Source organism: Cibotium barometz, unplaced genomic scaffold (genome assembly GCF_041138505.1).
Source record: "Cibotium barometz isolate CiBa-2024 unplaced genomic scaffold, ASM4113850v1 ctg477, whole genome shotgun sequence".
Lineage (NCBI taxonomy): Eukaryota > Viridiplantae > Streptophyta > Polypodiopsida > Cyatheales > Cibotiaceae > Cibotium > Cibotium barometz.
This window is the reverse complement of record NW_028229444.1, coordinates 468,123-488,812: the sequence shown is the minus strand read 5'-3', so window position 1 is coordinate 488,812 and position 20,690 is coordinate 468,123. Positions and strand designations below refer to the sequence as shown.

The 20,690-nt window shown below is 40.0% G+C and overlaps 1 pseudogene; it reads right to left on the bottom strand.

The window, feature by feature from the left end:
- Positions 1–7,077: 7,077 nt before the first annotated feature.
- LOC147602566 (uncharacterized) lies at positions 7,078–7,665 on the bottom strand (annotated as a pseudogene).
- Positions 7,666–20,690: the final 13,025 nt, after the last annotated feature.

Below are 20,690 nucleotides of genomic sequence, written 5' to 3'. Positions count from 1 at the left end.
GACTTCAAATTTTAGCGAGAAAACAAAGAGGCCACATAGGTGCATGCCATTTGTTGGCCACATAGGTACATGCCATCAATTGGGATAAAAAAGACCATCTCCATGCCACTATGGATTTAAGGGCACATTATCATCCACATTAGGCACCTTCACTAAAACATTTAAGAGCTACAATGTAAAGACATCTTCTTTTTTAATTCACCCTACATTCATAGAAAAAGATAATTCACACATCTATGCAAGATACATATTCCCACATATATTTAGGAGAAGGATGTACCGATTGTTACCTGAAATATGCACTAGACAAGTAGAGCCATTGGCATTTTGACCCACTTTGACCTATTTGGTTTGTTGTGGCTATTTCCTTCTCCGCCCACCTCCTCTCCTCATCACTTAGCTTATCCAAAATTGAAAATTGTCCTTGGTTTGGCTCTGCCCAGCTTTTGCATGAGAAAAATCTCATGTGTTAGCATGTGTAGCACATGAGATGTGTCAAGACCACGTGAGAGCAAGGTTTGAATTCTCGTGTTGAGCCACGTGGTAGGGGCGAGGCAAGCTTCTAGAACACTTGGTGTAGGTTTTGGGGAGATGGAGTGTTGGGGGGGTCAATCCGATTGGCAAGACAAAATCAGTCCAGCTGAGGATCCGTCAATGCTTAGTGCCCATAGATTCGCTCTGTACTATAGTTCTACACCAAAGATGCTGCACCGGACAACACTCTCTCTCTTTCTATCTCTCTCTCTCTCTCTCTCTCTCTCTCTCTCTCTCTCTCCCAGACAGCATAAGCATAAATGACACACAGAAGGAGACAATGTTCTTCTCTCTTAATTCAGATACAACAAGATGCCTCCTGTTGTCTCTTTCTTCCCCTCCTTCTCTCCCCTTTCGTTTGCAGTTACAAGATGCCTTTAGGCTGTTATGCCCGGCTGTTACAAGATTGCATTACCAGACAGTACAGTTACAACTACTCATATGATTACATTGTAAGTTACCTCCCCAGCCCCTCAAGATGTCCAGTTTCTTCCCCTGTAATCAATCCCCTTTTCAGATTAATAAAAGATCTTATTTCTACCTGTTTTGGCCTAGAGAGAGAAAATATTCTAGAGAGAGATAATTCAGTTTTTAGATATCTTTGGATGGAAAAATATCCCTTTTTATTAAAATATATTTCCCCGAAACAGAAGTTTAAAAAGAAATTCCTAAGGTGCATTAGAAATAAATTATAATGTGCACAAAGGACCTTAGCCTTAGGGTAAAGATTTTCTGAAAATTTTGGATTATGGTCCAATTAAGGTTCCTATGGACCAATAAGATTAATCCAAATGTAAGGAGGAGATAAATTAAAGAAAAAAAGAAAAACCCCCCAAAAAATGAGTAAATGCTCACATAAGAGATGAAGAGTGGACTAAGGACCAAAGAAAACAATAAAAAAACTGAATTTTGACACCTCAGAGTGGGGATCTCCCCTCATGAAGTAGGCGCCTTTTTTCTCATCATTACCCCCAATTCTTAATCAATAAAATGATATATTTTCATCTCTCCTCTCTCCTGTTTCAAAACTAGATCCAAAAAGTAAGCTGAACTAACCCAAAAATGGTCAAAAATTGACCAAACTAATCTGAAAAATTCTAGAATCAGTTTGCTTGGTTGGAGGCTCACTTTTTCCTATAAATAGAAGCCTCCCCCTTTGTAAAAGCTTATGCACTGTTACTCTACTCCTGCCCTGAGCCATCTACATTGAATTTCTTTAATAATTCAATTGTTTTTGGCCTAATCCTCTCCAAAGTGAATTGGTGGCCACTCTTGCTTCAAACAAGAGTAGAACCCTTAATCCCTCAAGTCAAAGGAGAGCTTACAAGCTCCATGTAAGCTAATTTTCTTACTTGTTTAATGAAAAATCTATGGTTTTCTTAATTTTTATGCTTTGCAAATGTTTAAATTAAATTCAAATGCTATGCCTTTGATAAAAAGGCCACCCTCTTCTTTTCTTTACATTCCAACCTTTCTCAATCCTAGAAAGATTAACTAAGGGATTAATTAAACTCTTCTTATTATTTACTCTCTTGAATTTAGAAAATTGTGTAGATTAGAGTTCTATAAATCTAATTTGGGTTAATTTAAGTTAAATAAAGAATGATAAAAATGAGAAATGGTCAGCCATACAAAGGAGGTTATGGCAAAATTTTTCAAAATTTTGTGGAAAAGAAAGTTTGTTTTTATGTTATTCCAAAAGAGTAATTCCCACCATTTTTGCATCTAAGAGAAATATTCTAATTACTCCATGTACATATTCACCTATGAATATGCATGGATATCACTGATATTAATTATTAAAATTGATTTCTATGTATAGAAAGATGCATAATGGAAATTTTTTTATTATAAAAGTGTTATTCTCATTAAATTTGATTTTTATGCATAGAAAGATGCATAAAGGAATTTTTTTAATTGCAAAAGTGTTATTCTTATTAAAAATTGATTTCTATGCATAGAAAGATGCATAAAGAAAATTTTATTATTATAAAAGCGTTATTCTTATAAAAAATGATTTTTATGCATAAAGAAATTTTTTTAGTTATAAAAGTGTTATTCTTATTAAATTTAATTTTCATGCATAAAAAGATGCATAATGGAAATTTTTTTATCATAAAAGTGTTATTCTTATTAAATTTAATTTCTATGCATAGAAAGATGCATAATGAAAAATTTTTTATTATAAAAGTGTTATTCTCATTAAATTTGATTTTTATGCATAGAAAGATGCATAAAGGAATTTTTTTAATTACAAAAGTGTTATTCTTATTAAAATTGATTTTTATGCATAGAAAGATGCATAAAGTAATTTTTTTAATTACAAAAGTGTTATTCTTATTAAACTTGATGCATAAAGGATTTTTTTTAATTATAAAAGCGTTATTCTTATAAAATTTGATTTTTATGTATAAATAGATGCATAAAGAAATTCTTTTTATTTTAAAAGTGCTATTCCTATTAAATTTGATTTTATGCATAAAAGGATTTTTTTAATAAAAGTGTTATTCCCATTGAAGTTGATTTTTATGCGTGAATAGATGCATGAAGAATTTTTATATCAAAATTAGAATTCTCTTAAATTCTATGAGTATTTGATAAATGAATAATTAAATACTCTAAGAGAGAAATTTCTATCATTTTATATTCACACGGATTGTAAAAAGATGTGCGCTTTTGCCGCATGTGTCGGAGCTAGGGACTTGCCAAGCACCGTGTGCGAGCCACAAATGGCTACAAGCACACAACCAGGAAACTAGCAAGTTCAAAACAGGGAGCAATGGTGTGTCACTCACCGCTCAGACCGCCATCGTGAAGGATTCTTGCGCCGCGATGAAGAAGGAGCCGCCCTCACCGCTCTGCCGCCTCGCAATGCTCGATCGCTACACTCTCTCTCTCTCTCTCTCTCTCTCTCTCTCTCTCTCACACACACACACACACACACACACATGCTGGAGAGGGAGATGGAGAAGATGAAGCAAGAGCACTCCTTGTATTCAACACTTACCGAATGAGAGGTTTTAGGTTACATTTGACTTTTATATGTGACCTAGCCGTTCACACATGGGCGCCCACACATGGCCGACCGATCCTAACCCTTATCCTGATGAAATTCGAGGTGCGCCTCTCATCGGCGATCACCCAATTCCTTTACCCTTTACATGTGGTGCCGACAAGCCCAGCCCATGACTCAAAATACGTAAAATAATTATATAATGTAAAAAGTTATACGTCTCAATGTCCGTCATAGGTTAACATGTCCCCCTTCCTGATGTAGATTTCGTCCTCGGAAGCTATGGTATGGTAAGCTCGACAGGGTTTGTTGTGGTAAACTGTATCTGCAAAACAGGGAAGTAGAGTGAAAGCATGCTTGGTATTCAAAAGATATAGAGTGTATCAAAAATAAAATCAAGCATGTTAGACCACAATGGAAGTATGCCATGAGAACCTAGTTTAAGAGCTCACATGAAGGAGCTAGCGTAGCAAATTAACATGAGTTTAAAATTATTGAAAGTAATTCAAGAGTTAGCAAGGTGTCGAAGGTTAATCAAGGTCCACAAATTGGCCTAAGTCATGGAAAATTACCAAGCTTAATAAATAAACAGATGACCACAATGTGTCTATTCTAAGAACAAGCTAATCCCAAGAGCCTAAGGACACAAGAAATATCAGAGTCATAGGAGTCTTTTGCCTTTATTTCTTTTATGCTGTGATAATTTTTACAAACAATGGCGACCTCCCTAAAGCAAAACTAGCATCGACCCTAGTGCCATGTTTACCACAAGGCCTTCTCCAAGAATCTTCTAGCTCACCTTAGGCAAGGCTACCCCCTACCAACCCAGGGCATCGGTCTGGAGTGGAATACTCCTCTCCTACCAAGTGTCAATAGGGCAATAGGCTGACATGAAAGCACATAACAGACATACATTGCCATTTTTGGTAGGCCTTTCTTTTTATTTCTTATTTATCTCTTTGGATTTTTGCTCCCAAATTATCATGCGTTCTTACATCCTTTCGACAAAGGGGTTGAAGCTATGTCTTAGAGGTCAACACCACGGCCAGGTTGTTCAAGCATTGAGATGGTTTTAACCCTAGACCTAAGACAACCATATTCCAAGGTTAACTAAAGACATCATGCATTCCCAAGAATTTCTAAAATAAGGTTAAACTCAATTAATGATTTACACTATCACCTTAGACAACTTCAAAAACTAAGTAGTGCTTGACAAATTCCATGTGGTCATGCATTATAGTTCATGCAATTAATTGAACAGTAAAAATGAAAGAGAGTGGGCATGGAAGAATTACACCTGTATTTTGGAGATCTCCTTGATTCGATGAGAAATGCCTGTAATTTGATGTAGATATCCATGTATGAACATTGCGGCAGTCCCAGGACTATGAAAGCGAACCCACCTCAAACTTTTCAACCTATACAATTAACTAACAAGCACTATACCTCGAGAGGCACATCAGTGGGAAAAAATAAGGACTCATTTAAGGACACAAAACTAGAAACAACTTGAAAACACTAACCTACCTACCAGTCACCACACTAATACTGAGGATCAAGGTAAGAGGATGTTGTAGAGTCCTGGCTGTAGCCCTAAGGCTAAGCCTCTATCCGCATCATCCAAATAAATAAAATTTGCCTCGGTAGTGCCATGAGTCTCATCCGTCCATTCATCGTCATCGTCAGATATATCTTCTTCGTCCTCCCATCCACATAGACTCGTCAAGAATGTAACTATGCGAGGATAGTCATCCTGTGGAAAAGTAAAGACTTGGGCTATCGAGGATACGTCCTCTATGGAGTAGGGGTCAATCGTGGTCAATAGGCAAATTAGCCATTCTAATTCCTCAACATTTTCCTCGCTGGCTAGTACATCTATATGACCCAATTTGGTTTTAATTACAGGATAGCACATGTGAAATATCTGAGAAAGGTATAGATGATACCTCTCACCAAAGGTGGGAGTGGATGAAGTGTGTGACGCTCGTGCATCTACCATATCTACAAACACAGATATAGCATCAGTAGGTTCATGAAGACAGGTCAATCTTGTTTCTAATTATGTGCGGATAACTCTCCTCTTAATGTGCTCTTGCTCTTTTTACTATTTTTTTTTCTTTTTTGTGTATGAAGCTATATATATACATTCCCTCGAATTTGGAAGTTACATGGTCAGGGTAGAAGGTTAGGGAGGAAGCAATAGAATGTCGAATGTGAGTACATGCTCCCCTCTTCCTTGGGTAGATCATATTTTTTGCAATGATCATATATACATTCCCTCGAATTTGGAAGTTACATGGTCAGGGTAGAAGGTTAGGGAGGAAGCAATAGAATGTCGAATGTGAGTACATGGTCCCCTCTTCCTTGGGTAGATCATATTTTTTGCAATGATGTTGTAGCCCCTTGGAACCAATTTGTCCAGTGGGTTATAGGTGGTGATGTGGGCAGATAGCTTTTTATGACCCTTGTGGCCACATCAAGTTGCAGAGATTATAGTGTACGCTCCCATGAACGAACGGAGGATATGGCTTCCAAACGATACATTTACAAGAGGAGATGTAGACTCATTGGTTTCTTGGTGGGTATTGACAAGGGTAGGTGTGAATGGCATGAGGAGCTAGAAGCTTCCTGTGACTCCCTCCTTCCTGAGCTAGGTGGTATCGATCGTTTGGGAATCCAAACTAGCTCTGGAAGAAGTGGTGTGGAGTACTCCGTTACCTTTCCCTTACCACGGTCTTGAATTGTCGTTGGGGTGGCAACATTTGGCTTACAAGATTTTACACGCGATGCATAAGAATTCAGCTTATGTTTAGGGACCCAAATCTGGTCATTCCCTTCGTAGTACCCTTGGGCTGCTAATAATATTTTAGGAATCCAACGTGATATTACCTTGCCTTTTCTAGGGCGGGTAGCTGCTTTTCTACTACGAGGCTTCTTGTCTGAACGAGATTGAGTAGTAGAGGTAGCCGTTAACGAAGCTTTTGGGACCCATTTGTATGTACTCTTCGGTAAAGTAAGCGGAGCCTTGGGGACCACACTTCCTGTCTCCACTCTTTGCGTTGAAGCGTTAGAGGGGTGGCAAACAATCAAAGATGGTGTAGCCACTTGACTTTGTGATTTTTCCTTATCTAGCATTTTGTCCAGAGTTGATGGCTTAGGTGCGGGACCCTGACAGGCTGAGAGCTGGTTCTTGTGTTGTAACTCGCCTGGTTGCCCAATCAATATTGCACTTGGTGGCTAACATCTATTTGCGCCCTAAGTTTACAGTTCCCTCCATGGTACCAGTAGAGCAGGCATAACCAAAAAGCTTTGAACCACAGTCTCCTTGTCATAGGCAACAGGAGTGTGCAGAATTCCTGAGACAGTGGTTTTCTTCTTATTGATACCCTTAACTTGGATGGTACTCTTGGATAAGGGTGGTTTTCCAAGTTGACACCACACTCCAGCGCCTAACACGTTGCTGACGTTCTTTAGCTTCAACTCTCGCTTATATCTTCTTAAGCTCAGCCTGTTCTTTAGCTACATGTTCTTTAGCTGCCTTCTTCTTTAGCTACCTTCTTCAAAAATGCTTGCGTAATCCCCAAGTTGGCCTCTCGTTGGCACCTAACACGCTGCTGATGTTCTTTAGCTTCAACTCTTGCTTATATCTTCTTAAGCTCAGCCTGTTCTTTAGCTGCCTTCTTCTGATGGATTGCATGTAATTCCTCTTGGCTTAGGGAGTCATAGTATCTTTTGAATTTACTCCCATTGAGGAATCCAACGGTTTCAACTCCGTCGAGAGTCTCCACTCGGATGGTACCTTGCGAGGTAATTTCACATACTCTGTATGGTCCCTTACCAGCATATTTTAGCTTCTTCTTTTCGTTACGCACTCCATACATCAGGATTTTATCCCCAACTTTGATGTCCTTGTTTTTCAGGTGGCGATCAAACCATTTCTTCCTTCTATCCTTCTCTACAAGGGCATTGTACACCGCCAATTGTCTTTCTTCGTCTAACCGCTCAAGGATATGCAAACGCTCCACTAAGGGATTACCGTCCCATCCCTCTTGAGTAGCAACACGAAGACTAGGAATGACAAATTCCCATGGCATGACTGCTTCTTGGCCATATACCATCTTGAATGGTGTGCAATTAATAGCCACCTTGTACGCAGCAGTACGATACACCCATAAAGCTGACGTAAGCTTTAGATCCCAATCTGTGCGATGAGCCTGAACTGTCTTTTTCAGAATAGAGATTAAGGTCTTGTTAGTACTCTCGGCCTGGCCATTCGCTTGTGCGGATAATAAGGAGTAGATTTATAATGGGATATTATGAAATTTGTTGTGAGCTCCTTAATCAATTCATTTATAAAATGCGTACCATTGTCGCTCACAAGTTCAAAAGGACAACCGAAGCGTGTGATTATATTTTCAAAGAGGAACTTGGCTGTTGTCCTCACATCTGCCTTACGTGTTGCTTTCGCTTCAGCCCATTTGGTCACATAGTCAGTGGCCACAATAATATAGCGAGATTGTGTGTTACGGGCCGCTGGGCTAATTGGACCTATAAAGTCTAAACCCCACTTTTCAAATGGTTGGTTTACTTTAATTGGATGTAGCGGCATCTGATCTTTCCGCTGGGGTTTCTTGTAGTGTTGGCATTCATCACAACCCTTCACAAAAAGTGTTGCATCTTGGAACATAGTGGGCCACCAATACCCTGATTGCAATATCTTTCGCGCAGTTAGGTCTCCTGAAAAGTGACCACCGGCGGGCGTGCCTCTTGCAAAATATATAGATACTCATCCTCTCGGGCACAACGCCTAAGAACGTCATCCTTTCCTCTTTTATGAAGAGTCCCAGCCATTAGGCAATAGGGTTCGCATTCCTTGACCAGCTTTCAAGCTAGATCTTTACGAAGCTCTTTGGGTGGAAAACCATTAACCAAGAAGTTAACAATCTTCTCACTCCATTCAGGCATTGTCTCCACCATGAACAAGGAAGTGTTAGGTAAGTCATCATCAGCTCCCATAGGAGCTTCACCATTAGGTATGCGAGACAAATGATCAACCACCATGACATGTTTTTTGCCAGGTCTCACGCAACAACAATGAAATCAAACTCAAGAAGAATCAACAACCATCGTGTGATTCTTCCTGTGGAGCATGGTTTGTTCACCAAATACAACAATGCTTGATGATCCACATAGAAAACAAACTTGGTGGTAAGAAGGTAATAACGAAATTTCTTTACTGCCACCATTAGTGCCAGTAAACATGATAGGTGTTATGCACTTGAAAGTGGCAAACTCCCTTGACACTGAAAGTAGCAGAGACTCTGACCAATGCGACTTCGAGTCTGAATCTCAAGAAGAAACTGACTCTGAGCTTGATAGGGGGTATGAATTGAATATTCACCCAAGTGTGGAAGCCACGTGCTCAAGGCCTAGGACCGTAACCTCTTGCAGTTCATCCGAGAGTGAGGGGAGCACAAGTGAAGATCGATCAAGTGAGTCTGACTCTGATATAAACAAAAATCAGAAACTAGGTAAGAAGAAGACGAGACATAAGCGACAACGCTATCGAGCTAATGTACGAGCTAGAATAAACAAAGAGAGATCCACTGCAGAATGGCTTAGTTATGTAGGAACATATGACGCTCATCGGCGGAAGTTAGTGGATAATTGGGGAGAATACCTCCAAGGTGTCATGTGGTGTAGTCCGCAACCTCATGACATCGCCCAATTAGAAATCGAAGATAAGCCGAAACTAAGTCGTACTGCGAGAAGGCGTCAAAATCGAGAGTTAGCTCAGCAACAAAAGGAAGCAGAAATTAAAGAAAAAAGCATGGCACAACAAGAACCAGTAGAGTTACACCCCGCACCCGAGCATTTCAAATCTTTTACCACAGGGGAACGTAAAGTCATCTACACAACAGCCCAACGAATGCCTACCAATGGGAGTAGCGGTGTCTACGATGGCCCGGTGGCAGTTAAGGAGATAAAACTAGCAGATCCAGATGAGGAGTCTAAACTAGTTTTTATTGCTCAAGACCTCACCAAGACAGAAGAAGTTACACTTAAGATGCTTCTTAAAGAATTCAAGGACATATTTGCTTGGGCATACCATGATATGAAGGGTGTTCCACCCAATGTGGTGCAACACACAATTCCAATGATTAGCACTACTAAACCAGTTTAGCAACGTCCCTACCCAGTGAATCCTAAGTATGCAAAGATTGTACAAGAGTGGATTCATATACCCTATTGAGCACTCAGAATGGGTTTCTCCGATAGTCATTGTACCAAAGAAGAATGGGAAACTCAGAGTGTGCGTTGATCTCAAAAAGGTTAATGTAGCCACTAGAAGAGATCATTACCCCTTGTCGTATTCGGAACATGTGCTTGAAAGAGTTGCAGGCAAGGAGGCTTATAGTTTTTTAGACAGGTACTCTGGTTATAATCAGATCACAATTGCAGTAGAGGATCCAGCTAAAACAGCTTTTATAACGGAGTTTGGAGTGTTTGCCTTTCGCGTCATGGCCTTTGGCTTAACCAATGCACCTGCAACATTCCAACGATTGATAAACACAGCCTTTTAGGAATATCTAAGGGACTTTCGTGAAGCCTTCTTAGATGATCTTTGTGTTCATTCCTCTTGGAACGAGCACTTGATGTGTTTACGAAAAGTATTTGAAAGGTGTAGATTATATTGCATCTCATTGAATCCTTTCAAATGCCAATTCTAGGTTAAACATGGAGTTATTCTAGGGCATATAGTGTCCAAAAATGGGATTTCCACCGATGAAAGTAAAATCAAGGTCATTCTGGAATTGCCCCCACCCACCAACTATAAGGGAGACCAGCACTTTGTTGGTTATGCTGGGCCTGCCGCCAATGGTCCCCAGGCTAGACGAGGCCGAGAACCCAGCATATGACCTTGCTCTGTGCGAACCGCTGGGCTCCAGATGAGCGGCTGTCTGGCCCGCTCCTCATCACAAGAAGGAGGTCTCTGAGAGAGCCCCGGTCTCAGCAAGTCCCAAGCTCTCAGGATGCTCAAAGCAAATCTTTCCTCCCATCCTCTACTAAGGCCAGTCCTCCTCATCTCTATGAAGATCCATCGTATCTCTGGTGCCCAAGTGCCCCCTGCTGGGGGAGCTCGAGCCTGCAGCCGCCGCCGCTGCAAAAGGAACTCTTTCCAAGGCTCAACGCTGCCTGGAAGCAGCCCCTAAACAATAAGCTTCCCCAATAGGGCTCTACTCTGATCAACTGGATCTATAATGCCCAAGCCTCCCTGGGCCGACGGAAGTGTAATAATTGCCCAAGCAACCTTTGTCCTAGCAGGCTGTCCATCCCGCCTAGACCAAAGAAAGTTCCTGATCAGCCTCTGTACCTGGCTGATACAAGAGCTCGAGAAGATCCAGCAAGACGTAATGTACCACATGGTCGCTAAAAGCACCTAATTTGCCACAACCACCCTCCCAGCCAAGGATAGCCGAGCGGTACTCCAATACAAAAGCTTCTTCCGGATGCTCAGAAGAAGCGGGGCAATCTGCTGCTCAGGTGACAAATCAAGTCCAATCTGGCAACCCAAATATCACACTACTGTGCCAGGAGAAATCCATCTAAAACCCGGGTCTGGGCTCCATGCCGGAGTGGGAGCGCTACCGATCCAAAAGGCCACTGTCTTGCGCCAATTGATCAATGCTCCCGAAGCTGCACTAAAAACCTGGAGCGACTGCTCTGCCCGCTGAAGATTGGCCTCCTGGCCATGCAAAAATAAACTCGTGTCATCAGCAAACTCAGCATCGAGCAGGTCCTCCCCCCTGACTGGGAGCTCAAACCAAGCTCCTCTGCAGTCAGATACATGCTCATAGCCTCCGCAAAGAAGAGAAAAAGAAACGGGGCGAGAGGACACCCTTGACGGACTGATCTGGTCAACTCAAAACTTAGCCCCCTACCTCCTGCAATCAGCACCTGGCTACGAGCTGTGGAATATAGAGCCGCCACCCCTCGAATCCACCCTGGCTCAAAGCCCAGGCGAAGCATAGTGCCCTCTAAGAAGCCCCAATCGACTCTATCGTATGCCTTCTCAAAATCAAGAAGCATCACGACCAAGTCCTCACCAAGAAATCTAGCTCGGGCTGTCGCCTCCCAGAAGGTGAAAATGTTGTCAAGGATACTACGCTCCTTGACGAATCCTGTCTGGGTAGCATGAATCAACTCCCCTAGAAAGGGCTGGACCCTCAAACTCAAGGCCTTTGCCAAGACCTTGTAAACAGTATTTTGAGGATCGTAATAGGCCTCTAATGCCGAATATCATCTTTGATACTCCCTCCCATTATGCATCTTTCTATGCATAGAAATTAAATTTAATAAGAATAACACTTTTATAAATAAAAAAAATTCCATTATGCATCTTTCTATGCATAAAAATTAAATTTAATAAAAATAACACTTTTATAATTAAAAAATTTCCTTTATGCATCTTTCTATGTATAAAAATCAAATTTTTATAAGAATAACGATTTTATAATAAAAAAATTTCCTTTATGCATCTTTCTATGCATAAAAATCAAATTTTAATAAGAATAACACTTTTGTAATTAAAATAATTCCTTTATGCATCTTTCTATGCATAAAAATTAAATTTGATGAGAATAACACTTTTATATTAAAAAATTTCCATTATGCATCTTTCTATGCATAGAAATCAATTTTAATATTAAAATCATTCTTTATTTAACTTAAATTAACCCAAATTAGATTTATAGAACTCTAATCTACACAAGTTCTTAAATTCAAGAGAGTAAACAATAATAAGAGTTTAATTAATCCCTTAGTTAATCTTTCTAGGATTGAGAAAGGTTGGAATGTAAAGAAGAGAAGGGGGTGGCCTTTTTATCAAAGGCATAGCATTTGAATTTAATTTAAACATTTGCAAAGCATAAAAATTAAGAAAACCATAGATTTTTCATTAAACATGTAAGAAAATTAGCTTACAGAGAGCTTGTAAGCTCTCCTTTGACTTGAGGGATTGAGGGTTCTACTCTTGTTTGAAGCAAGAGTGGCCACCAATTCACTTGGGAGAGGATTAGGCCAAAAACAATTGAATTATTAAAGAAATTCAATGTAGATGGCTCAAGGCAGGAGTAGAGTAACAGTGCATAAACACCATTAAGCTTTTACAAAGGAGGAGGCTTCTATTTATAGGAAAAAGTGAGCCTCTAACCAAGCAAACTGATTCTAGAATTTTCCAGATCAGTTTGGTCAATTTTTGACCATTTTTGGGTCAGTTCAGCTTACTTTTTGGATCTAGTTTTGAAACAGGAGAGAGGAGAGATGAAAATATCTCATTTTATTGATTAAGAATTGGGAGTAATGATGAGAAAAAAGACGCCTACTTCATGAGGGGAGATCCCCACTCTGAGGCGTTAAAATTGGGGGTAATGATAAGAAAAAAGGCGCCTACTTCATGAGGGGAGATCCCCACTCTAAGGCGTTAAAATTCAGTTTTTTTATTGTTTTCTTTGGTCCTTAGTCCACTCTTCATCTTATGTGAGCATTTACTCATTTTTTGGGGGGTTTTTCTTTTGTTCTTTAATTTATCTCCTCCCTACATCTGGATTAATCTTATTGGTCCATAGGAACCTTAATTGGACCATAATCCAAAATTTTCAAAAAATCTTGATCCTTAGGCTAAGGTCTTTTGTGCACATTATAATTTGTTTCTAATGCACCTTAGGAATTTCTTTTTAAACTTCTGTTTCGGGGGAATTTATTTTAATAAGAAGGGATATTTTTCCATCTAAAGATGACTTAAAACTGAATTACCTCTCTCTAGAATATTTTTTCTCTCTAGGCCAAAACAGGTAGAAATAAGATCTTTTATTAATCTGAAAAGGGGATTCATTACAGGGGAAGAAATTGGACAACTTGAGGGGCTGAGGAGGAATCTTACATCCTCTCCCACTTGAAAAATGCGAGATGTCCTCATCTCGCAAACTGGGGGTAATCTCGCATCAGTTCGACTTCTTTCTACCATGTGGCGTCTTCAAAAGGATAGAACGTCCATTTGACTAATAATTCTCTGAGAATTCTGTTCCTGAGAACCTTCTCTTAAACATCAAGGATTTCTTCAGGTTGGAGTTCCATCTGCCCTTGGGTTGAAGAAGTTAAGAGTTTATCATTAAGCACATGATTCGGGCTTGGTACATACTTCTTAAGTAGGGTGACATGAAATACATTATGTACTTTGAGATGAGGAGGCAGAAGAAGTTCATAGGCTAAGTCACCTACTTTCTTTGTAATCAGATATGGCCCACAGTATCTGGAGTATAACTTCTTGTACTTCCCAAGAGAGATAGAGAACTTCTTTTGGGGCGTACTCGAATGAAGACCATATCTGCTTCTTCCAATTTTTTGCCTGACCTCTTCTTATCTGCATACTGCTTCTGTCTATCCTGGGCAGCTTTTTGTTGAAATATACAAGTGAATAGGGTGTGTGTGGGAACAAGCTCTTGGATAGAGGCTGTAAAAGAGGAGATGTAATTGTGAAAGAACCTGTGAAAAGGTTAGGAGAATCTACTGGGAGAGAATAATGGGTAGCATGAGGGAATTTAGGAGTGTGGAGATATTCTGGGAGATATTTAGGGAAAAGAGAAGAGGTGGAGAGAATCAGGCAAGAGGTGGAGATATTCAGGGAGTGAATCATGGAGAAATCAAGGGGATTTGATGCTTGATGTAAACACTATAAATTGAGGCATAGCCCTAATGAGAATTTGCTGGTTTTTGAGTATCCATGCCTACATTAATCTATCTGCTAATTATTCACTAATTACATCTTAATCATTTCTTAATCACTTTGTTAATCATGTTGATTCTAGTGTATGATCCACCATAGCTCATCATTATGCTCAAATTTCAACATGGTATCAGAGCCATGCCTAGAATCAACCAGATTTATGAGCCCATTAGTGAATTAATCAGGATTAGTAGGTAATTAGCAAAAAAATCAATTTTTAGTGAGTTTTTTATCTTCCCCTTCACCCCCAGCCAGTGGAGGAGCTCCCTCTCCTTGCACACATAAAATTAGGGCAAACCCTTCTAGGACATGATAGCCATCTTAGTGCTCTTCAAGCTCATTAAAAAAGAAGTGCAAACCGTCAACGGAGCTGGGAGAAATCGCTGTTTTAGCAGGCTACGTTTTTCTGCAGCAAATCACTAATTCCCACTTCATCAAATCAAATTGCTCTAATTCCTCTTAGCCCCGGGGGTTTTCAAGCATGCTCTACAAGCTGGTGAAGACAGAATTCAATTTCATCAAGTCTACAGTGAGATCCAAGCTCTTCATCAAATCTGCAGGTGACTTTGGTAAAACAGAGATTAAGCTTTCATTATTTGATCAAATCTTGTGTTTCTTGGCTTAATCCTCTACTAGACTCATTGCTATTGATGCCTTTGAAAGCATTTGAGCTCATTTGAAGTGAAAGGCACCAGATCTGAGCTCCCCGCATACTCTGTTTTCTGCACACAAACCAGAGCATTAATTTGCTAATCAGTGATTAATCAGTGCTAATCACTATACTTTGGTGCAATTGAGGGTTCAAATTAACCATTAGGTATCTGATACAGATCCCTATAACTTCAGATTGCAAATCGGAGTTGGTTTGATACTCCAACCATCCCGTACAAATTGGTTACCCTTGATTTAGTGTAATTTCTGGTAAAATTGTGCTGATAAATTTGTGAAAATCATCATTTTGCATTCAACCCTTGGTTAATGCCTGTAAATCTCACTCAAATTCAAGATTATTCACAGCCAGAATTGTATTTGGAATGTGCATGAGAATGAATGCTATACGCATTATGTATTGGGCACATTTTATCAGTGTAAAAATGGGAACAGACACTGCCCTTGTCCAGATTAAGGCAAGAGGTAAGACCTCCCGCATAAATTTGGGTTTGCATTGCATAATGATACAAAATAAACATAAAAAGCCCAAAGGAACTGTCAGCAAAACATTGAAACATGTTGCTCACATAGAGCAAAATGACCTGACGGACGAGCTCATGGCCCCAGCCATGGAAGAAGAAGAATATCTCTTCCCAAGAAGAGGATCCACACCAAGAAGATCTGAAGGAAGACATGGACATGAGAAGAGAAGCTGCCACAAGAAGAGAAGCTGCCCCGAGAAGACTAGAAGAAGAGACGAACGCGTGGAGAGATGCTGCCACGAGAAGAAGACTGAAGAAAAGAGAAGATGTGAGGCTCCAAAGAGTGAGGAGCCATGTAAAAATCTCTGAGAGAGAGAGAGAGAGAGAGACCCCACAACCCAATGTAACCTGCCCCAATAAAGTAAAACCACCTCTGAGCCACCGATGATGTAGGCCACGTGGTAGATGTATGTGTGAGCACTTTAGTCAAGGTCGTGGGCACTTATAGTAGCCTTGGACACATAGAGAGAGAGAGTGTCAAGGACTATGGAGTTTAGGGACTTGAGGCACTGGTCGCGGACTGTCAAGTAAGAAAGAAACTTGATACAGGGTCCAGGTGTGCTGAGATAACTTGAGGGGAGGAGTAGACACTGGTCGCGGACTACCAAGTAAGGGGAGGCAAACTTGGTATAGGGTCTAGGTGTACTAGGAGTATTCACTTGAGGGGAGGTGTTGAAATATACAAGTGAATAGGGTGTGTGTGGGAACAAGCTCTTGGATAGAGGCTGTAAAAGAGGAGATGTAATTGTGAAAGAACCTGTGAAAAGGTTAGGAGAATCTACTGGGAGAGAATAATGGGTAGCATGAGGGAATTTAGGAGTGTGGAGATATTCTGGGAGATATTCAGGGAAAAGAGAAGAGGTGGAGAGAATCAGGCAAGAGGTGGAGATATTCAGGGAGTGAATCATGGAGAAATCAAGGGGATTTGATGCTTGATGTAAACACTATAAATTGAGGCATAGCCCTAATGAGAATTTGCTGGTTTTTGAGTATCCATGCCTACATTAATCTATCTGCTAATTATTCACTAATTACGTCTTAATCATTTCTTAATCACTTTGTTAATCATGTTGATTCTAGTGTATGATCCACCATAGCTCATCATTATGCTCAAATTTCAACACTTTTATATCCTTGCAGATTGACTGCATCTGCTTCTCCATGTCGTCAAGCATCTGTCTAGACATCTCGACCCTAATCAAAGGGTCGGACCAAGTTAATGGTGTTAGGCAGTCTTGTCTATACAGAGCTTTGAAATGGGCTCATCCCGATACTTCGGTGATAAGAAGCATTGTAGGCGAATCGGACTAGGTGTAGATAGCTTAGCCACTTCTTGGGTTCCATGCCCACAACATGACTGAAGTATAACTTCGATTACTTGGTTCACCCTTTCTGTTTGACCATCGGTCTCGGGGTGGTAAGCTGTGTTGAGATCCAAGAAAGTTCCTACTGCTTCGAAGAATGCAATCCAGAATCTTGATGTGAATTTGGGATCTCGATCACTATTCTCTTGGGTAGGCCATGCAATCTGAAGATTTCCTTGAGGAACACTCTAGCCACATCCAATGCAGTGTAGGTTTCTTTTACTAGAATCTGATGGGCAACTTTGGTTAGTCTGTTAACTACCACGAAGATGGAGTTGTAACCTGATTGCACTGAAGGCAGTCCAGTAATAAAATCCATACTGATACATTTCCACTTCATCTAGGGGATGTCTAATGGATGTAACTTCCCATGCATTTTTACTCTCTTGGCTTTGACTTTGTCACATATCAGGCATTGATGTACATGATTAAGTACACCTTTTTTAGTCCAGGCCAAAAGAAGCTTTTCTTTACAGACATGTAGGTCTTGATGAAACCTGGATGTCCTGCTATAAGGCTATCATGTGCTTCATTCAGAATTTGACCCTTAGTTTCCTCATCATTGGGAATGCATAGCATGCTATTATAATACATAATTCCTTCATCAAGTCTGTACCCTTGAACTCGGTTCAACTCCTGAGGAGTTTTGCTTTCCTGCATAAGTAGGATAGCAATAGGGCCAAAGAATCTATCCCCTGCATGATCTTCTCTCTTGCTTCATTAATCAATGGATTTGACACCACTATGATTGCAAGCAAGGAGGCTTTTCTGCTGAGGGCATCTGCTACCACATTTTCTTTGCGTGGGCGGTACTTGATTTCAAAATCAAATTCCAGTAGGGTCTGCATCCACCTTCTTTGGTGCATGTTGAGATCCTTCTGAGTGAAGATCCACTTTAAGCTCTGATGATCTCTCATCAAAGTGAATCTTTGACCTAGTAGGTAATGTCTTCAGGGCAGCATAGACTACTGAAAGTAGCTCCAGGTCGTGGACATCATAATTTCTCTCATGCATTCTGAGTTTTCGGGATTCATAGGCCACTCATGACCTTCCTGCATGAGCACACCTCCCAAGGCAAAAGCAAAACCACTGGCATCAGTTATACTACCTCAAAGGGTAGAGAGAAATTTGGCAACTTCAGAACGGGATTGGTTACCGAGGTGGTCTTTAGCTTATCAAAAGGGCTCTGACACCTGGCAGACCATTAAAACGGGGTATTCTTCTTGAGAAGATTAGTCAGGGGGAAGCTATGAGAGCATACTTAGGTGTAAAAATTCTATACCAACTAATTAATCCCAAGAATCCCCTGACTTCTTTCACTGTCTTTGGTTCAGGCCAATCTATGACTGCTTGGACTTTTGCAGAATCAGGAGAAATTCCATCCTTGGATACCAGAAAGCCCAAGTATTCAACATGATCGACAGAGAAAATGCATTTGCTCTTTTTTGCAAAGAGTTGGTGCTTCCTTAGAATCTCAAGAACTTTACGGACGTGAGCTTCATGGTCAGCTGCATTCTTTGATTAAATCAGAATATCATCAAAGAAAACAAGAACAAAATCATCCAAGTATTCTCTGAGAATGTCTTGCATTAGGCGATTGAATGTAGCTGGGGCATTTGTCAATCCAAACGACATGATAGTAAAATCATTGTAAGATTCCTCCCCTAGCCCCTCATGATGTCTAAATTCTCCCCCTGTAATCAAATCCCTCTTCAGAAATATAAGAGATCTTGTTTCTACCTGTTTTGGCCTAGAGAGAGAAAATATTCTAGAGAGAGATTATTCAGATTTTGGATATTTTTGGATGAAAAAATATCTCTTCCTATTTAAATAAGTTTTCCCGAAACAGAAGTTCAAAAAGATTTTCAGCAGGTGCATTCGAAATAAATTATAATCTGTTCAAAAGGCCTTATCCTGGGGGTCCAGATTTTCTGAAAATTTTAAATTAAGGTTTTGAGAGGCCAATCAAATTCATCCCCCCAAAAATGAGTAAATACTCACATACGATGAAGAGTTGACTATGTAAAAAAACTATGAGTATTACTAAAAAAATGAGATATTTTGGGTATGATGATTCCATTTTGACACATGTGTAAGGAAGGGGAGTCCCTTCAAGGAGGCACCTACTTCACATGCTTGAATGAGTTTTAAACTAAAAAATAATGTGATTTTTTAATCTCTCCTCTCTCTTGGATCAAACCGAATCAAAAAGGAACCAAACCGAATCACAAAGAAACCAAACTAGGTCCAAATTTGGTCCAAATTCAACCAAACTGAATCTGGAAAATTCTAGAAATCAGTTGGTCTTGGTTAGAGCCTCCCTCTCCTATAAATAGAACCTGAGCCCTTTGTAAAAAAATAGGAGAATTATACTGCCAGAATTATGCTGAAATAATTATAATTTTTACTATTCTCTAAAATTCTCTCCAAATTAAAGAAATTGGAGCTTCCCTCCTTCTTCAATCTCCATTGGTGGCTCCATCAGCATACTGTGACACGAAGTTGGGGTTTGGACTTCGGTCACTTCTCAGAATCAAAACACACTTGTATGAAACCTCACAGCCTCCTCACCTCTCTTTCTCTCCCTAGGTTAAGATAAAGATATACACATCAAAGGTGAGATCATAATTCATGGAAGGAAAGATGAAAGGCTCTGGAGAAGCAAGAATTTCAGCCAGTCTTGCAGCTCCAAACAAGAGGGCGATTCTTTGTTGGAAGAAAATCTTCCGACTCAGGATTATGTGAACGGAAACATACGGGGAATATTGGTAAGGTTCATCCGTTCGAATTGGGCGATTTGGACGGAACATATTAAAGAAAATGAATATAGCAATCACTTACAAGAGGATAAGACACATGGGGTTTACCTTTTGATAAGAGATTAGGAGGAATTAATCATGATTAAGAAGAAATACTGGCCAAAAGTCTATAAAAACAGAGATACACAGAGAATTACAGTTTTAAATCCATATAGGCTGTGTAAGAGAGGATTATATAGATGCGTAGAGCTTGAAGAGAGCTTCGCGTCTATATAAAAACTTTCAAAAACGGGCAACCGAGCGAAAAGTTATGAGCATTTTACTACAAGACTATAAAACTGCCAAAATTCTATAAAAACAGAGATACACAGAGAATTGCAGTTTTAAATCCATATATGCTGTGCAAAAAAGGATTATATAGGTACGTAGAGCTTTAGGAGAGCTTCGCGCCCATATAAAAACTTTCAAAAACGGACAACCGAGCGAAAAGTTATGAGCATTTTACTACAAGACTATAAAACTGCCAAAATTCGCCTAAAAATTAGCAACTTTGGGAGAAATTCTGATCATCAATGAAGTAAGGGATTAAGAAATCAGTTACATGAGTGGAAAGAGCATAGAAAGAGCTTCCTAGCCATATGATCAATTTAAGAAACCAACACCTGAGTGATGAGTAATTACCGGTTGAAATTTGGGTATTGGACCACAAAAACTGCACTTCTCTCTCTTTGCATGAAACCTCAATTTTCACATAGCCTCTTGCCTTTCATCTCCTTCATGATTCAAGCTAGAGGGTAAGGGTTAACATTGCTCAGCGGACAATCGTAAAGATTTACCTATGGTCCCCAAAGTCTTTCCACATGCTCATTATCGCTAAAACCATTGGTACCTCCAAAGGAGGGCGGCAATAAGGCAAGGGCTACCTTGAGAAGTCACAGGCCCACCAAGATAATAACTCCTTATCCCACTTATCATGAATCATCAAAGAGGTCCAAAATTGGGTTAAGCATGAGGAGCTAATGCTAAATGAGACATTCACAT